Here is a 19,529-nt window from a genome sequence, read left to right as displayed (position 1 = left end):
TACACTTATATTATTAATTTAGAATGAGTGGAGGTTGTCTCTCAGGAAGGCGCCAAGTGAATTTTTATCTGCTTTTTTGAATAGGTATATTTTTCGCCTATTTTTCAAAGATTTGTGGATTACAATATTCAATCTCGCTGCGACAACTCTGTGTTCACTAATCCCTGAATCGGTTTTGATGCTCATTATTAACTCACGATTATTTGCTGCTAAGAAGTCAAGTGCGTTTTCACAACCGTTTACTATTCGCGTGTGCTGATGAACTAACTGCTCGAAATAATTTTCAGAGAATGCGTTTTGCACAATTTCGGATGATATTTTATGCGTACCTCCGCAATTAAACATGTATTTTCGTCAACATATCGACGCTAAATTAAAGTCACCACCATCTATTATCGTATGAGATTGGTACGTGTTTGAAATCAAACTCATATTTTCTTTGAACCTTTCAGCAACTGTATCATCTGAACTGGGAGGTCGGTAAAAGGCTCCAATTATTATTTTATTCCGGTTGCTAACAAGGCCTCTGCCCATACTAACTCACAGAAAGTATCTACTTCAATCTCGCGACGAGTTAATCTACTTCTGACAGCAACAAACACGCCACCGCCAACCGTGTTTAGCCTATCCTTACGGAACACCGTCAGGTTCTTCGCAAAAATTTCGGCTGAGGTTATATCTGGCTTTAGCCAGCTTTCAGTGCCTGTAACGATTTGAGCATCAGTGATTTCTATTAGCGTTTGGAGCACTGGTACTTTCCCAACACAGCTACGACAATTTACAACTGTTATCCCAATGCTTCCTGTTTCCTGGGAAACCATTGGTGACTGAAGCACTTCTTGTGTTTTCCCGAGACCCTCTAACCTAAAAAACCACCCATCCACGCCACACAGCCCCTCCTACCCGTGTAGCCGCCTCCTGCGTCTACAGATAAATCTACAGATAAGTCTACAGATAAGTCTACGATCTTAAGGTGTAAGATAGAACTTATTTCCTCTTGGCTCTTTTTTGTACGACATCAGTTACTTTGTAGTAAATGGAATTATATGCTAATTTCTAGCCTGTCAGAATGGACTTAGGAAAACTACTTCAGACATGTGCACGTAGTCACGCTGAAGTTGATTACTTTTGTGCAAATAAGAAAACAATGAAAAGGCTTCAGAGAACGACGGAATCTGGCATGAGAGCCCCAAGTGAGAGGTGGTTACACCACAATAGTCGATTCTGCCGACAGTGCCGCTTAGCACGTATTTCTGTTATTCTCGCGAAAAGTTTCAACGCCAAACATTAAAATCGTGTTTTCAAGTGTTTTCGAATATCACTAAAAAAGTACTTGTTTTAATTTAAAAAAAAAAACTACTTGCTTCTAAAAACCTGCCTGTCTATGGTTTAAGCGTAGTCCTATTATCCGCACAGCAAAAATTACGTCGTCTTATGTCGCCTATGATTTGTCGCAAACCTCTATGTGATGTCTTAAAACGTTCACGAAATAAAAGTTGTGCAAGTTGCCGCTGATACAGCCTGCTTATTCCACAGTAAATTAAGATAAAACACAAAACATATCAATAAATAAATATCCTGCGATAATTAAAATTCCTCACTTTTCTGAATGTATAAGGCGCTGACCAAGCTACAGTGTCCGACTAAAAGATCCCAACACGTTTACTGCAGTAGCATCTTTCCTCCGGAAGAGTACCTCGTTCCCCAACCAGTTAGTGGCGAAGCCAGCAGCCGACCCGGAGGGCAAGGCGATCCGGCGTCGTGAGGTGTAACTCACACATCTGGCCCTGAATTTGCCTCGCAGAAAGTAGAAGGCTTCGAACGCGGACAACGGGCGTTCCGCCTGGCCGCGCGAGGCGTGCAGGCATGAGGGCTCCGACGAGTTCCCCAGTAACGGGAGTGCAGCCACGGGTGCACGTCATTCTCGACGTCAGCCAATCCGTAAGGACACCAGCACCAATTCGACTTTTCACATCAGTGGTAGTAGAATTTAATTTCTACAATGAAAAGGGAGAGTACGCAGAAATTCCGCATTTAAAAGTACACTCACGCCAGGGAAAACTGCCGTCCCGATGATCGTCGTACAGACTCACAAATGAGAGATATCGATATTATCAACCCCAGTACTGCGAAACAATTAAGACTGCTTAAGGCGAACAATGGGCGCTTGCACAGAATTACAGACCAATATTGCTGACATTCTTCTGTTGCAGGATCCTAGAGCTTGTTATTAGTTCAAACATTATTACGCTCCTGGAGGAGAACGAACATTTCTCAAAGAATCGACATAGATTTAGGAAAAAACCACACGTGTGAAATACAGCTTGCTTTACTCATACATGACATGCTGCAAGTAATACTCAAAATAAATATCTGTATATATGAAGATAGTAACTGTTCTCGAAAGAACAGATACCATTGATGACCGTGCAGCTTCTCTAGAATAATTAATTGAAATCCTCAGCTGCCAACAGGTGTTGTTGATATACCTCGATGGGGACAGTTGAAAATGTGTTCCCGACCGGGACTCGAACCCGGGATCTTTTGCTTACATGGCAGACGCCCTACCCATCTTTTTTTTTAATCTCATTTTGTTCATGTTGTTCGTTGAATTTGTTCGTGGCGGACGTCCGATGATGCTCGTTCAGGTTGTTTATTACAGAGGGTAGCTAAACTCTATGACCAAACACGCTGAGCTACAGTGCCGGCATTCATCTCAGCCACCGAGGACACAGATGAATAGTGCGACTGCAGGGACTTATCCCTTGCACGCCTCCCGTGAGATCCACATTCCCAACTATCCACAATCTACATACGTAATGTACCTAATAGGGTTTCAATTAATTATCATTTGCTCTAGAGAAGCTGCACGGCCATCAATGGTGTCTCTTCTTTCGAGAACAGTTACTATCTTCACACACACACACACACACACACACACACACACACACACACACACATATATATATATATATATATATATATATATGTGTGTGTGTGTGTGTGTGTGTATATATATAGTTAAAGGCTACCCAGCCATTGACCTTCGCCTGTGCGAATGCGCACAGGTTGCCCTAACTCTTACGGGAATCGTCACCTTAGCGTGCGCGAGTAATGAGTGGATGGGCAAATATCTCTTAGGTACACTACGTACGTAGATTGTGGACAGTTGGGAATAGTCCCTGCGGTCGCGCTATTCATCTGTGTCCTCGTGACTCATATGGCTAGACCGTCTGCCATGTAAGCAGGAGATCCCGGGTTCGAGTCCCGGTCGGGGCACAGATTTTCAGCTGTCCTCATCGAGGTATATCAGCAATACCTGTCGATAGCTGAGGGTTTCAGTTAATTATCATAAATATCGATGTTTTATGGATTTCTAACATTTGTTACAATCAACTTACAATTACAAATAATAAATCAAATGAAGGAGCGACTCATACAGTTCTGCTGGCATACCAGCCTCCATGCATATGCACTGTTTCCTGTGTCTACCGTTAGAAAACGCTAGTAGCAAAAATGGAGACCAGTGAACACAAAAACTTTTTGTGTTTTACAGTTTTCAATGACTGAAACTGTTGTTACAGTTCCGTATTAAGTTTCATTGTAATCCTCCAAGTGTTAATAATAGCTGTATATGGTATCATCAATTTGAAGACACTGACAATCTTTGCATAGGGCAGAGTACAGTACGACCAAGAGTGTGTGAAGGACGCTTTGAACTAGTGAGAGAGATTATTACTCGTAGCCCCAAGAAATCAGGTCGGAATGCTACTCTTGGATTAGCAATTCCAGCAACGTCTGTGTGGAGACATCCTTTACTTATCTTTTGCTCTAAAACTACGGTTTGCGTGTCAACTTTGCAAACGGAATGTTACATCATCACGATTAAGATTTTCTGGATTGTGTTGTCTTCAGTGATCAACCGACATTTCTTCTAAGTCTAAAAGCCAACACACATAATGTGCGCGTCTGAGAGTCAGCAAATCCCCACAGTTGCAACAAGAGTCCCCTAAATTGAATGTTTTTTATGTCTTATCCCGGCGGAACGTTTATGGACCTTTCTTTTGGGCCGAAGAATTGTAACTGTTGTCTCTTATATTAATGTGTTGGATCTATGGTTCTTTCCTCAGAAGAAGCTGAACCAGAAAACTTTATTTGGCAGCAACGTTGTGCGCTGCCTCACTGGCGTAGCTACGTGACTGGCCGCGATTCGGTTTTTACCTTTGGGCGTTCGTAAAGGATCAAGTGTATGTGTCTCCGCTACCAAGTGATCTATACGAGTTAAGAAACAGGATTGAAACACTTGTTGCAACAATTACTCCATACACACTGATCAAAGTGTGGGAAGAACTCGCGTATCAACCCGATGTATACGAAGCGAAGAATGGTGCTCACATTGAACCCTCGTTAGAAAAAATGTTTGAGTAACTCTTTCATTTGGTGTATTATTTATAATTGTAAGCTGAAAATAATGAATGCTACAAAGACTTAAAATGCCGATATCATTTTGAGACATCCGGTATATCCAGGTCACCAGGTAGGTTCCGTCTTCCTAGATTCCCGAAAGGCGTTCGACAGTATGGCACATCTTCGGCCCCAACCAAGGTTTGATCATACGGAGTATCTTCGCGAATATGTGAATGGCTTGAGGAACATTGGACTAATAGAGCTCAGTATGTTATCTTGGATGGATATTGTTCTACAGAAACGAAAGTAACATCGGGTGTGTCCCAAGGAAACATAATAGAATCTCTAACGTTTTCGGCACACATAAACGATTTACGAGACGGGCTCAGAAGGACTACAACATTCTCCGCTGACAGTATTATAGGGGAAAGCAAAGTATCGTTGTTGGACGACCGCAAGTGATTTCAGAAAGACATGGACAAAATCTGCGCTTGGTGAAATAAGTGTCAGCTATCTGGAAATGTGGATAAATGTAATATAACGCCTACATCATAGTGGAAGAACTCAACACTGTCCGACACAAGATTAGCGGTAAAGATCTAGAAAACATCGCATCGTTATCTACTTAGGGTTAGTACTAAGAAACTGTAAAAAATGGAATTATCTCGTAAAATCAGTATTAGAGAAGGCGAATGAGGATAAATTTCCTGGAAGGGTTCTTGGAAAACGCAATGCGTCTGGAAACGAAATGGCAAACAAGTGCGGCCAATTCTGGAGTATCGTTCCAGCGTTTGGAGTCCTCATTAAATAGGCCTCGCAGCAAACATGGAACGAACTCAGATACGTGCCGCTAGGATAGTAAAAGGTTGGTACAGTGCATGCGAAAGTGTAACAGAAATGCTCGGGGAATTTAAATGGGAAACCTTGGAAGAAAGACGCCAAGTTCGCGCTAAACCTTCTTGGGGACATTTAGAGAACTTCTGTTCTCAGAAGGCTGTGCAATCATTATGTCGCCAGCATGGTATGTCTCGCGCAGGGATCACGAGAAAATGGTAAGAGACATTACGGCACGTACAGATACATTTAGAAATTCATTTTGCCGTCGCTCGACACGCGAATGAAATAGGAAAGAAAATATGTAGGATTATTCTGTGATGATGTTACAAAATTTCAGGGATGGTGGTAAAGACTAAATTTATCATATTAACAGAATCTTCCGTCGGTTCTTGCTAGAACAACATTATAATAATAAATGAAAAGCACCAGTTTGCTTTTGTTCTACAATATTATTTTTATTGCTAACCGGTTTTCGGCTTACAAGGCCATCTTCAGACATGTCTGAAGATGGCCTTGTAAGCCGAAAACCGGTTAGCAATAAAAATAATATTGTAGAATAAAGCAAACAGGTGCTTTTCATTTATTACTAAATGTATCAGTCTGAGGCAAGGGGTCCTGGTCTGGAGACGACCAAATCGAAAGTTGCAAGCGAGAATCGTTCTGATATATCTGGTAGTGGAACACATGTATAGGTAGTGATGTTGCTAAGATTGTAGGGTAGGGTACTTTGAAAGGTGGTAGTATCGACCAACAGAAGAAAAAAAAAGTCTAGTACACCCGACTTCTAAAATGCATACCTTAAGAACTATGAGCATTTGTTCATCTTCGCTACTGTGAAACATATCTCTTTCACTGAATCGCAAGCAACCAGTGGATGGAACCACTCCTAAGTTCCAAAGTGTTACCAGCAGTCTACATAGCACAATGACTGTACGTAGGGAATTAAGAAGAATGGGGCACTGTTCGAACAGCGTCTCATAAGCCACACCTACCTGTGACGCTTGAGATGGTGTAAACCGCGAAGCCACGAGACAGTGAATAATTAGAAACGACTGACTTAGAGTAATGAATCATCCTACACTCTGTGGCAATCCGATGGAAAGAAATGTATGGTGCCGACAGTGACTTCTGGAGGAAGTCGTGTTTCGGTATGGGACTGTTTTTTGTGGTTATGGTATCGTCCCCTTACTGTGATTAAGAAAACGGTAAACTGTGCGTTACATGCAGCAGAGGAACTCGATGGAGACAATTAGTGTCTGTATCACCATGACAACGCACCCTGTCAAAGCAACACTGTAAGGCCTAGGTTCGTGGGCAATAATAGTCCTCAAACGGACTGGCCTGCCCGGAGGCCCAACGTGAACCCAATGCAACATCTCTGGGACGAGTTAGAAAGTCGACTTCGCTACAGAACCCGGCATCCATAACTACTACCTTCTCTGGTTTCATCTCTTGAGGGAGAATGGGCTGCCATTCCTCCACAGACATTCAGACACCTCATTGGAAGTGCCCCAGCAGAGATGAAGGCGCCATAAAGGCGGAAAGGTGAACACACGCTCATATTAATGTCAGCTAATAGATGTCCAAATAATTTTTATCAGGTAGTGGAGATGCCTCTCGAAGAACACACAAACATCCATTTTTACTAAGAAATAGAAAACGGTACACATCTGAAAAGGCTACCGCCACCAACCAGATGGTGTGCAGGTCTATACTGTCGACCATATTTGTGCCTGTTCTGTTAACGCACCGTCCCTCTGCTTCGGCGGCCCACTCACAGCAGTTTCCTAAGCCATTGTGATCTGCGTGAGTCTCGTTGTCCGCTCATTTATTTGGTGAGCTGTTTCACTGAAATATTGTGACTGTTTTTCACGTACCTTCACAGTATGTATCTACGTCAGATATGAAGCGATTAATGGCGACGATGATTGGTTTTACGAGACCAAACTTTATGATCATCAGTCCTGCTAACAGCGGAATTCTCAAATGTTGTGAATGGCGCGTAGATAAAAGCAGTGTGTGCTTCCATTCCAGAAACTTGTACCACGTTCAAAAACATTTTAGTACTGACATCTACCACAGAAATAGTTTAGTGAGAATGACGCGGGAGCCACCGCATGCATTCAGTCAATCCCACCAGACCTGAAGCCGCAGATACCACCCACAGTTGCCAAACCTGCACCCCCTCCCACCACAACGACACTGCGCTGGTTTTTTTACGTTTCTAAAGGTTGTGGAAGCTATTATGTATTTTATTTGTTGTTATTGGTGTATATTGTGTAATTATGAATAACGTCAGAGACCAGTTCATCAAAAGTTGTGAGAGGAAAAGTACGACCTTATGCTCTTGGCCGGGAGACTACCTTACGGGGTCAGTGGAAATAAATTATTTGAGTGTTACGTGCCTACCTAGAGAAAGAAAAATTTAATGGTAGTCCCCTGACCCGTTAACAAGGTGATCTAAAGAACTGCTGTAGCTCTGAAAACATACAAAAGCAGCGTTGTGAAGAATGACAACTCTGAGTAAAAAAAATTATGGATAAGCAGATAAACAACATAGATACATTTTCTGAGGATGTAATAGATGTGATGGTGAAATGTTGAAGCGGGTGTGATGAGTAGTCGCTGGAGGCCCATGGTATAAGCGTTCTTTGACCCGCAGAAAACGTCTCGATCCATCTCAAAGCAGGTTACTGGCCACTGACCCGAGAAAGATCTATCCGCACAAACCAATGGAAAAGATTGGAGGACGGCAGGGCTTTACGTCGCACCCAAGCTAGTTTCCCCGCTCTCGGTCTGTTTAGAAAGAGCCTCTACTTAGGATGGTGTAAAACAACTGAGTACTGAGTAACATGAGTCATTTTGGTGACTGGACAGCTTATGAATCGTTACCGAGTAATGTCCACGTAATTACCTTCGTTGGAATGTTGGTGGTGGGACTGCAGCCTCTAATATTACGCTGTTTATGGGAGTCGGTTGTGGAAAGCACTGCTGTTTGGTCTTTACCACGAAATAAATTCATAATTTTCAAATAGCCTCAAAACTTTCGGGGCAGATAGGCATTAATGTAATGGAGGAAGGGTTACAATTAGTAATAAAGTAGCCGTAACAGCTACGTAATATAGAAAAGCTGAAATACATCTGAAGAAAGAAAATTGATGATGTAAGTGATAAGAACAGTCTTAAAATGCGACCAGCGTGGGTGTACAACAGCTTCTGAATGGACTGCTGCCCAAGAGCATATTCGAGAGAGACACATGGTTTTCTTCCCTACTTGCACCCAGACGATACAGTCTCCAGACGTGCAAGTAGGTTGTCTTGGTGATGAAGTATAGGGGATATAACTTGGTTCTAACCATAATACTTTACCTTTTTTTAGCGTTAGTTGTAAGATTTCTTGCTGCATTAATTTGCTGGCTTCAACAATTACTGTGCAAGAAAAGTTGTTATCATCAGTAAAGTAAAAAAAATAATGTGATTACGTGTCCTGCACTAAGCAGTGACGATTTAAAATGTTGATGGAATTGTACGTAACTAAGGGCATATTTCATTTATCTAGTGTTCTTATTGTAGAATCAATGCTGCTAGTGAACCTGTATTTTATAAATTCCCCTTAGTGGGCTCCTGTCTTCGGAGTACACTGGTTAACGACCGTGGGGCCCTGAGCTGAATTTGAAATTACTTTCACTCACTGGTGTCAAAAGCCCTCTACCTCCTTTCCTTTTGGTCTTTCTTGGCCATCCCTTACTTTCCGACCCCAACTGTGATAAGTTTCGAGGACCGATGGAGTCTTTCTTTTTCTGTCCTCAGACCTTCATAGCTACTGACATAGAATAGGGTGTTGGATCACAAAAGCTAAGGGAAGAAAACCATTAAGAGAAAAAGAAAAGAAGTCGCTTCTCGCAGGATTAATAGTGCGGGAGCGCCAAAGACTAGGAGATGCCAGAACCCCAGAAGAAAGACTGGATGGGCAGGTTGTGCTCCTAAGCTGTGATGAAAGCAGCGAGCCTAGGAAAAGAAAAAAATCTTGAAAACAAACCCAGCGATAGCCAGATCAGGGATCCACTTGAGGTGTAATTTCACCGCTCAGAGCACCAGTACTGTGCCTCTGAAAGAACGGACCACACATATGACGACCTAGCTTAGGAGTAATTCTAAGACGTGGAAAAATTCAAATATTCCGAGAATTGGAAGGTGGAACAATAATTTATAGTGCACCTGAGAAGGGGACAAGAGCTAAAGCAGAATCAGGGATATCTATCATCAAGAAATACAAAGATCTTATTGAAGAATGTCAATACATCTCTGAAAGACGTAGTTTTACTGAAGCTGGAGCTGGCTCATCATAAACGGAACACTATCTCCCTGCACACCCCAGATGATTGTAAATCTAGAATAAAAGAGAGGTCTTCTATGAGCAGCTGCAAGAAGTTGTCTGTCTGTTACTCTCAAACAAAATTACAGTCATAATAGGAGATTTTAATGCTCAAATTGGAAATAATGTCATCACTGGAGCCAAACGACGATTTAATGAAGACTTTCTAAACGCCAATGGTGAGATTATGAGTAGCGTATGCTCAAGCAACGAACGAGAATAAATAATACCTTCTATGATGACAAAGCAAAGTATAAATACACAAGAGGTCGTAAATCTACAATAGAGTACATTGCTACAAAAAGAAACGTCCATTCTCAGTCAGTGGTAGATGTAAGTACTTTAAACTCTGCCAAAATAGGGAGTGATCGCAGCCTACGCATGGCGAAAATCAGATTGCATGTAGGAAGCAACAAGATTGCTAAAAAAACCAACCTTAACAACAATAAAAACTTATTATATTGTAGGAATCATTATGGAATGAATCTAGAAATATTTACATCAGAAGCGATGAACCGAGAAACTAATGCAGATGATAACATACATTAGACTTGGGAGAAAATCAAGGGAAGTGCTGAAGCAGCAGCTAAGGAACACTAGATACACGCGTTATTAAGCAAGAGAGGAAAACAAACAGAACACGATGGTTTCGCAAAGAGCAATGTGTAAAAAGTATGGCATGAGTAGTGAAAACAAAAGACGGCTAGAGCTAACCATGAATGCCTGTGTGCGTTACACCTGCAACATTCGCCGATATGATCATGTTAGTGCTTCATACTCCGAGCTAGGGTGGCTGCGGCCGGACAAATTGCGTGACTACCACACTCTATGTCTACTCCACCGACTCCTCATCGCGCAAGCACCCGAGTACCTTGCTTCAGAGATTAAAAACCTGTCATGTCATCATAATCGAAACACGAGGTCACTCTTATTTGGTATCCTAACTGTGCCCACTCACAAAACAAAAACTTTTGCAAACTCCTTCTCAGTTGCCGCTGTCCGCCTCTGGAACAAACTGCCCCTTACCTTGCGCAAAATTCGATCTCCTGCTGCTTTTAAGAAGAAGTTGAAGCATTTCCTACTATCATCCTCACAAAGTTCTCCACAAAATTAATGTACAAGGACAATCCCCCCCTCTGTCAAATAGCAAAGCTAGCGTCTCCTACCTTGCTCCTGAGATGCCTTCCTCTTCATCTTTCTCTATTAGCCACGCAATCTTCTTTTCCTTTATATTTCCTTAATTATGTTTCATCATGTCTCTATTCTTCTCCTCCCTTCACCATGAGTCTCCCTCATACTCCCTGCTGCCGGCACTCCTATCTAAAACCTGTCTCTTCAATAATGTCTAATTATAACAGTACTTGTGACCTAAGAATATAAACTCTATATGTATGTACTTTTCCAGATGTACCTTTCAAATTGTTTATTTCACTTTTTGTACTAGATGTAGTTTAACATGCCTACTAAAACATATGAATGTAAAATAAGTAGAATGCCTGGTTAGATATAAGAGAGGGCCTGATGGCCCTAATCTTGCCAGGTTAAATAAATAAATAAATAAATAAAAAAGAGATGTGCCTATTTGAAATATAAAACACTCAAAACGCAAGAGTCTTATGAAGAGTACAAAAGAACTCGTAATGAGACAAGATCACTAGTCAATCTTTTAACCAGGTAAATTGAAAAATACTTTCTCAAAATTTAGATCATGACTTCTGTGGATTGAAGAAACAAATTTGGAGAATGATACATCAGCAGAGGAAAGACTTAAATGAGACTTCGAGAGTTAAAGACATACCTGAAAATGAGGAACCAGGGGTTAAATGCTCAACAGAGTTGTATTTAGGTAAAAATCACCAGAAAACAAAAAGGGATCAGTATACAAGTAAATGATGATGTAATTGTTTCACATATAGAGGCAGTAGAAGCTGTAGGCCTGTTAAAAAATAGAAAGTCTCCAGGGAAAGATAGGATTCCCAATGAATTTTCTGAAGTATGTAGGATATCCAGTAACTGAACTATTAAACAAGTTGATCAACAATGTTATAACTGATAATAAAGTTCCAAACGAATGGAGAACTAGTATTACCATTCTCATGTACAAAAAAGGAGATAAGAAAGATCCATCTACCTACAGAGGGATAAATATACTGGGTTCACAACAAAAATAACAGGAAATAAAATAAAAAGCATTTAAACTCCTACAGAGAAGCAGTATGGTTTTAGATCCGGTAGTTCATGCACAGATGCAATATTCATTCTTAGACAGGTTGTAGAGAACTCCATTGGATACAATAGACCAGTTTATCCTAGTTTCATTGATTTACAGAAGACTTTCCATAGGTTTCAGTTAACAGATGTTTTAAACCTGCTCTGCGAAAGGGATTCCATCCAACTTAATAAAAGCAAAGGAAAACATTTATTCCGGCAACTACATCCATGAGAAAATTGAATCCAGGCCAACTTGCTGCGTAGCAGTTAATAGTCGTATTGAGCCCATTACTTTTTAAAATAGTCATGGACGAGGTGATACAGGTGGTATTGGCTGGGATTGGTTATAGAATGGATGAGGAAGAAGTAAAAATCATTTTTTATGCTGACGGGTTCTGGTGGCCAAAGGTGGAAATAACCTGCAGAAACTTTTACATACTTTTAACGTAGCAACCAAAAACCTAAATTTGTCATACCAGAGGCATACTGGAAGTAGATGGAAAAATTTTTCGACCGGTAATGACATTTAAACAACTTAGTATTGAATTGTTCAGCACAGAAAATGTCGAAAAGGAAATTAGAGAACAGGTAGCAAAAGCAAACAAAGTATGAGGGTGAGATTCTCACTCTGCAGCGGAGTGGGCGCTGATGTGAAACTTACTGGCAGATTAACACTGTGTGCCGGACCGAGACTCGAACTCGGGACCTTTACCTTCCAGAGGCAAGTGCTCTACCAACTGAGCTACCCAAGCATGGCCCACGACCCGTCCTCACAGGTTCATTTCTGGCAGTATTTCGTCTCCTACCTTCCAAACTTCACAGAAGTTCTTCAGCGAACCTTGCAGAACTAGCACTCCTGGAAGAAAGGAATTTGCGGAGACATAGCTTAGCCACAGCCTGGGGGATGTTTCCAGAATGAGATTTTCACTCTGCAGCGGAGTGTGCGCTGATATGAAGAGCTTCTGCGAAGTTTGGAAGGTAGGAGACGAGGTACTGGCAGAATTGAAGATGTGAGGACGAGTCGTGCTTGGGTAGCTCAGTAGTTGGCCTTTGGCAGTGCTGCGGTGAGGACGCGCTGTTTGTGTTCCTGCCGCGGAGCGAGCGCTCGTGTTGTTTACATCGTACTCGGCCGTTTCGCGCGTGTCGTACTCAGCATATAGATCACTATGGCGCACCAATACAGAAAATCGACGCTCAAATTTACGTTCCGCAACGAATTTGCGCGGCCCAAAGCACTCGAAGTCGAACGATTTCTACGAGAAGAAGTTAAAATCCCGGCGACCGACATTCTCGGCATTCACTTGTCCATTGTGAGTAGTATCGTATATGTCAAGATCATCAATGACGCAACATGTGAACGGATCCTTCGGGAAACGAAACAGGGCCTCCGTTTCTGCAATGCTGATGGCAATGTGGGGACTGTGCACGTTGATTATTCTGGCATGGGACTCCGCACGATCAGACTTTTCGAACTTCCTTTCGAACAACCGGCGGAGGACGTCGTGACAGCGCTGCGCCCCTACGGCACGGTGCATCATCATATTGCGGAAAAATGGACGCAATTCCAGACGTATCCTGTGCTGAACGGAGTCCGCCAGGTCCGAATAGAACTTAAAAGACACGTACCTTCATATCTGAATATCAGTGGCTGCCGTGCCATCGTCATCTACGATGGGCAACCGAAGACCTGCTCTGGTTGTGGGAAGGAGGGACACCTAAGATCCGAATGTATCCAACGTCGAATCAGTCAACTGCCGCCGGCTGACGCGGACCCGCCATCACAGCCGACGCTGCTTCCCGTGACTTATGCAGCCGCCTTCACGACAGCTACCACTTCACCACGACAGCCGACATCCACTGTTGGGTCGCGGCTCCATCCTCCAATACATGGCGATGACGACACACCCGTTCCACAAGCTACGGATTCAACTCCGATGCAGCCGCCCCCGTCGACGGATAACAAGATACATGACGACAGCATGGCCGTAGACTCTCTTATTGTGCCTACGGCTGCCTTTGTGCCGGAACGTCGTGAATCTTTGCCATCGTCTGACACAGAAGGACACACCAGGAAGCAACGCTCTCCGAAGCGACGGAAGCGGAGGCGTAGAGCAACTTCCGAACGGAATGCGACGCAGCCTCCAGAGGACGACGACTCCATCTTCAATGACGACGCTACCACAGAGGCAGCCGCCATTTGCTGCAGTGTGGCACCACCGAACGGAACTGAGGACAAACCACACATATCTACAGTGGCAAAATCGGATGCCGATACGCAGGACAGATGCTGCCCACCACCTTCTGGAGTGCAAGCACCCATGCCGTGTCCTGAGGAAGCTAGGGAAACCGATCTGGCTTTGAGTTCCCCGACGTGGGCGGATGACCACGACGACGACGGCACCATGCAAGTTACGCCAACAGGGCCTACGCCATTGGCGCCGGTTCTCTACAAATGACAGCAGGTGAGGCTTGGGGGAATGCGGAGGTGTCAATACAGTCAGAAGCGTCATAGGTAATTCCAGTCTTAATGGATCACTTAGCACCTGCGGTTCGGCAACAAGCTTATCGTATCGCCACGATTAACCTCAACACGATACAAACGGCAGTGAAGATCCAGTTCCTGCGTGAGATGCTTCGTTCTTCGGATGTTGACATTGCCCTGTTGCAAGAAGTGTATATAGCGGCCCTCCCTGTTTTCTACGGTTATGTGACATATATGTCACCGGCGGACCGGAATGGCAGCGGTACGGCAATACTAGTGCGGGACGGAATTGCCATCGAAGAAGTGACTTACCTTCCGTCAGGAAGGGGGCTGGCGATCACAGCATTGGGCACGCGCATCATTAACATTTACGCTCCATCAGGAACTGACCAACGCCGTGAACGATCGCTGTTCTACTCCTAGGATATCGCCCCCCTCTTTATCAGTCGCTTCGATCAATATATCTTCGGCGGCGACTTTAACTGTGTGCTTCACCCCATAGCCCAAGTCCCTCATTTCTCGACTTGTCAAGAACTTCGGCTCCTGGTTCGTGATATGCTTCTCACCGACACGTGGGAGACAGTGCACGGTGACCGTCCCGGGCCGACATATCTTACTAGTCACTCAGCCAGTCGCTTAGACCACATTTATGTCTCACGAGCTCTAGCGCCGGGAGTATTGGACGCCGAACGTTGGCCGCTGGCCTTCTCCGATCATAGCGCTTTCATATGCACACTCACTCTACAGCAGCAGCGGATATGGCGCAGCCGAGAACCCTGGAAGCTGAATGTGGCACATCTTCAAGCCGCGGAATGCCGTCAGATTATCGCCAACACGTGAATGGATTGCGAACGTCGTCTTCCCCGATACCCTTCGACTCTAGCATGGTGGGTGGAATGTGCAAAACCAGCGTTTGGGCGTGTGCTAACACAGTTCGGAAAAGATATCGCAGCGTGGCATCGTCACACATTGGACTTTTATTACACGATGCTCCGCGAATTCGCCAGCCAACCACCATCTCCAAACCGACAAATGGAAAGCCGCCGAATTAAAGGTAAAATATTGCCGCTTACGAGGAAACGTTTGGAGGGGGTCGTCGTGCGATCGCGACGTCAAGACCGAGCGGAAGGAGAAAACCCCTCTATGCATCACATCGTGCTCGATAGCCGCCGACGCCGACAGAAGCTGATCACGGACCTCATATTGCCAGGTGGTAGGGTCGTAATGACTCAGGCGGCGGTTACAGAAGCCTTTGCAGATCACTATCGCCGGTTTTACGACGAGGTGAATACAGAGGAAGCGGATGGGCACGACATACTGCAGCACGTGTCGCACACCCTCGACAATGCAGCAGCGGCGACGCTGTTAGCTGGACTTACACGGGACGACATCGAGGACAGGCTTAACAAGGGAACACACAACAAATCTCCCGGGCCAGACGGACTGCCGCTAGAGTTTTAACGGACTTCCCGCGATCTAATGCTGCCCCGATGGATCACCATGTACCAAGAACTGATGACCCCCGGTTCCCACGTGCCACCTGGATTCGTGGAAGGTTTCCTCATACCGATACACAAGGCTTCCAGAGGTCGGACGGTCGAGGACTACAGGCCAATTACAATGCTCAACGCGGACTATAAAATCTTCGCCCGACTACTCGCCAGCCGCATAAACAAGGTTCTGCCCCTACTCCTCTCCATGGAGCAAACGACACAGGGCGGAGTGACCAACATGCAAACGGCAACCAGCGAATGCAGGGATTTAATAGCTATCGCCACATCCTGTCGCCTTCGAGCTGCTCTGATCTCCATTGATTTCGACCACGCCTTCGACAGAGTTCACCACAAGTTCCTTCTGTCCGTTATGGCCCGCATGTGTTTCCTGCCTTACTTTCTCGACATCTTTCAGCGCCTTTTCCGTGGAGCTGCATCCCGTGTACTGGTGAATGGACGGATTGTGGGTCCCTTTCCGATACGACGGTCAGTTCGCCAAGGATGCCCACTCTCCATGATCCTTTACGCGATCGCACTCGAACTACTTGTCGGAGGATTGAAAAACAGGCTCTCTGGCATGTCATTGAGGGATCACACATTTCACTGCAGGATATATGCTGCTGACCTTCTGTTACTTGTCCGATCTGGTAACGAGGTACGCTCGGTGATACAATGGATCAATCGCTATGGATTGGCAGCGGGCAGCCTCATGAATGTGGCCAAGTCGGCAGCGATGCCCATTGGGAGAGGTCTACAGGAGGACGCTTTAGCTCCACTCCCACTAGTCAACAAGATCCGGTTCTTGGGCATAACATTTACACAGGATGTGCGCCGCACGGCTGCCATGAACTATGCACGATTACTACAGGCATTACGCAAAGAAGTTCACCGGAACCTACTTCGACAGATGGACCTCCTACAGCGTGTGGAATACCTCAACCTTCACGTGGCGACTAAGATGATCCACATGGCTCAGGTCCTACCGATATCGACAGCGATGGCACGCAGACTGCAAGCGGCGTTTGGATATTACCTTACCGCCGGACACCTATTCAAAGTCCGCTACGAAACACTCACCCTCCCCCCGCGTGATGGCGGACTGGGACTTATAAATGTACGAGCGAGAGCTACAGCCTTATACTTGTGCACAATGATGAAATTGTGGACCCACAAAGATGCTTCCCTTACGGGACGTCTGTTAGAGGAATTGCTGCCGGCGTCTCTTCTGCCACCTGTCACGATTGCGCACATTACACCCTCACTCTCGAACCTCTCGGCATTTATTCTTGAGTATAGTTACGTGCACCCAGACCTCCCCAACACTCGCACTCCCAAGGCGAGAGACGTTTACAGGCTGCTGCTAAGGTCCATCCCTCGCAATGTGATTGAGAGGAAGAGCCCTACGACCCTATGGCCTGCAGTGTGGAGAGCGGTCTAGAAGCCGTTCCTCCCCACACGGGTACGAGCCGCGTAGTACCAGTTGGTGAACGGAAAGGTTGTAACACGACAAAAGCGGCACGCTATTGGGATGATGGATTCCCCCCTTTGCCCACGTTGCCACCTCGTGGATACTGACGAACACCGTTTAACATGTGGATCGGCGTTAGAGGTATGGCTGCTAGTGCAGAAGATCCTCGCCTGCTACCTACGTATCGCGCCTCGCACAATTGAGCCACGGCTCCTCCTTTGTCCAGAGGATACTTATTTCCCACCTGCGAAGACTCACGCTCTCACACGGTTTAAAGGCATGTCCATATACTACCTCTTTCTAGATGATGAGAAGATGGTACTTGATTACTGGCAATTTCTCCAGGACAGTCATAGCACACTTGAGTGTACACCCCGATACCGACAACTATTTGCGAACTATTTGCGCAGTGTCTTCGATAACCTCCCACACAGTTGGGGAGTACCGGGCAGAGGATGACCGCCGTCATGGAGCTCCACACGCTGCGAAACGTTTTATTAATTTGGAACATGGAATCTGTACGCAGATGAGCCACACACATGGAATGGCGTGCGGGATTTGGTTACATTTTTCTTTCCTTATTATCTATCATCATACTATTTGTTTCGAATTCTATTTCATAGTTTAGAAGGAAATTTGTTCTGTTGTTGCTACGGATGTACATTCTACTTTTGTTTGTCGTAATTGAACGACGCCCTTTTCCATATAAAAAAAAAGTTGGTTGAGAAAAATGTACAATTACAACAAAAAAATAAACTTAAAAAAGAAAAAACAAAAAAAAGAAAACAGTGGTCAGTGTGTCTGGCTAGTAAACGGCCAGGTTTCGGATCCTGGTCCAGCACAAATTTTGAACTTTACCAATTGTAAAAAAAAAAAAAAAAAAAGTTGGTAGAGCACTTGCCCGCGAACGGCAAGGGTCCCGAGTTCGAGTCTCGGTCTGGCAAACAGTTTTAATCTGCCAGGAAGTTTCAAAGTAGCAGGGTGTGAAAACAATACAATTTGGAAAAACAAGCATGCAGGAACAGATGGAAAGGCAAGAAAATACAAAACAATAGCGAGACCAGTTATGACTACACAGTTAAGACAAGACCGAGAACATAAAAAAGCAAAGAGACTTTTGGAAATTATGGAAATGAAAATACTGCGATGAATTGTAGGAAAGACGCTGAGCAATAGAGAGAGAAGTGAAAGAATTAGAAAAGATGTAAAGTGGGCTCTATTAATGGGTGGGTACATAAGAGAAATCTTAAACGGAACGAACACGTAGACAGGATAAATGAAAGGAAGATTGTGAAAACTGTAAGAAATAAGTCACCAGCTGGTAACAAAAATTTTGGCCGTCCAAAGAAAAGGCGGAGCGATAATCTCAATGTTGACTGATGGGTTCTCAAGGAAACAAATTTTAGCCTAGGAAGAAAGGAAGAGGAAGAAGAAGAAGAAGAAGAAGATGATGATGATGATAATGATGATAAGTGCTACAGTTGTGGTATTTTCGGTCGAGTCCAGTTCTCTTTGTGGTAATCTGTTACCAAAGGGTAGTAAAACAGTGGCACTGGAGGAGCAGTACTACGCAATGCGTGACCCGTTTCTAGCGAGATTACCGGATTGCTGTTCAGAATACCAATATATGACAATAAAAGCTGTGTCTGACTAAGAATCAGTGTTTTGAAATAACTCGACAAGATCAAAAGAACAATGCTCAGATAATGACGTTATTTCCATTTTTATTGGCAAAACAACAGATCCTTTCGGGCAACAGGAAATTAACGCTTCGACTGAAATGTGCTTTGGTACCGTTATGCTTGGTATACGCTATTTTCGAGTTTTCCTTAAATGTTGTTGGTGAGGTCACGTTTTCATTTAGCGCTTTAACTCGTTTGCCCTTGTATAATCGTGCTCTCTCTCTCTCTCTCTCTCTCTCTCTCTCTCTCTCTCTCTCTCTCACACACACACACACACACACACACACTCGTTCGCAGTACGAGTGGCTGTGTGAACGATATTATTTCCATACCAGAACGGCAGATATAGGACGAGCTGCTGAGGTAACCGCCGTGGTAATTGGCAGCACGTAATAACAACCAAAGGGAACAAAGAGGCCACGGAGGCCAACGAGCATGACGTCATTACACTTTTCTTCTCCACGGTAGCCACAAACAGGTACTTTGCGCCGATTAAATGGAGCTTCGCTTACGGCAAGCAGCTGTATTTAGATTTAAGCGTGCCGTTCATCACAGAGGCATGACAGGGATCACA

The sequence above is a fragment of the Schistocerca serialis genome, chromosome 8 (genome assembly GCF_023864345.2).
Source record: "Schistocerca serialis cubense isolate TAMUIC-IGC-003099 chromosome 8, iqSchSeri2.2, whole genome shotgun sequence".
NCBI classification, from domain to species: domain Eukaryota; kingdom Metazoa; phylum Arthropoda; class Insecta; order Orthoptera; family Acrididae; genus Schistocerca; species Schistocerca serialis.
The sequence above is the reverse complement of the archived record's forward strand: the minus strand, read 5'-3'. Positions refer to the sequence as shown.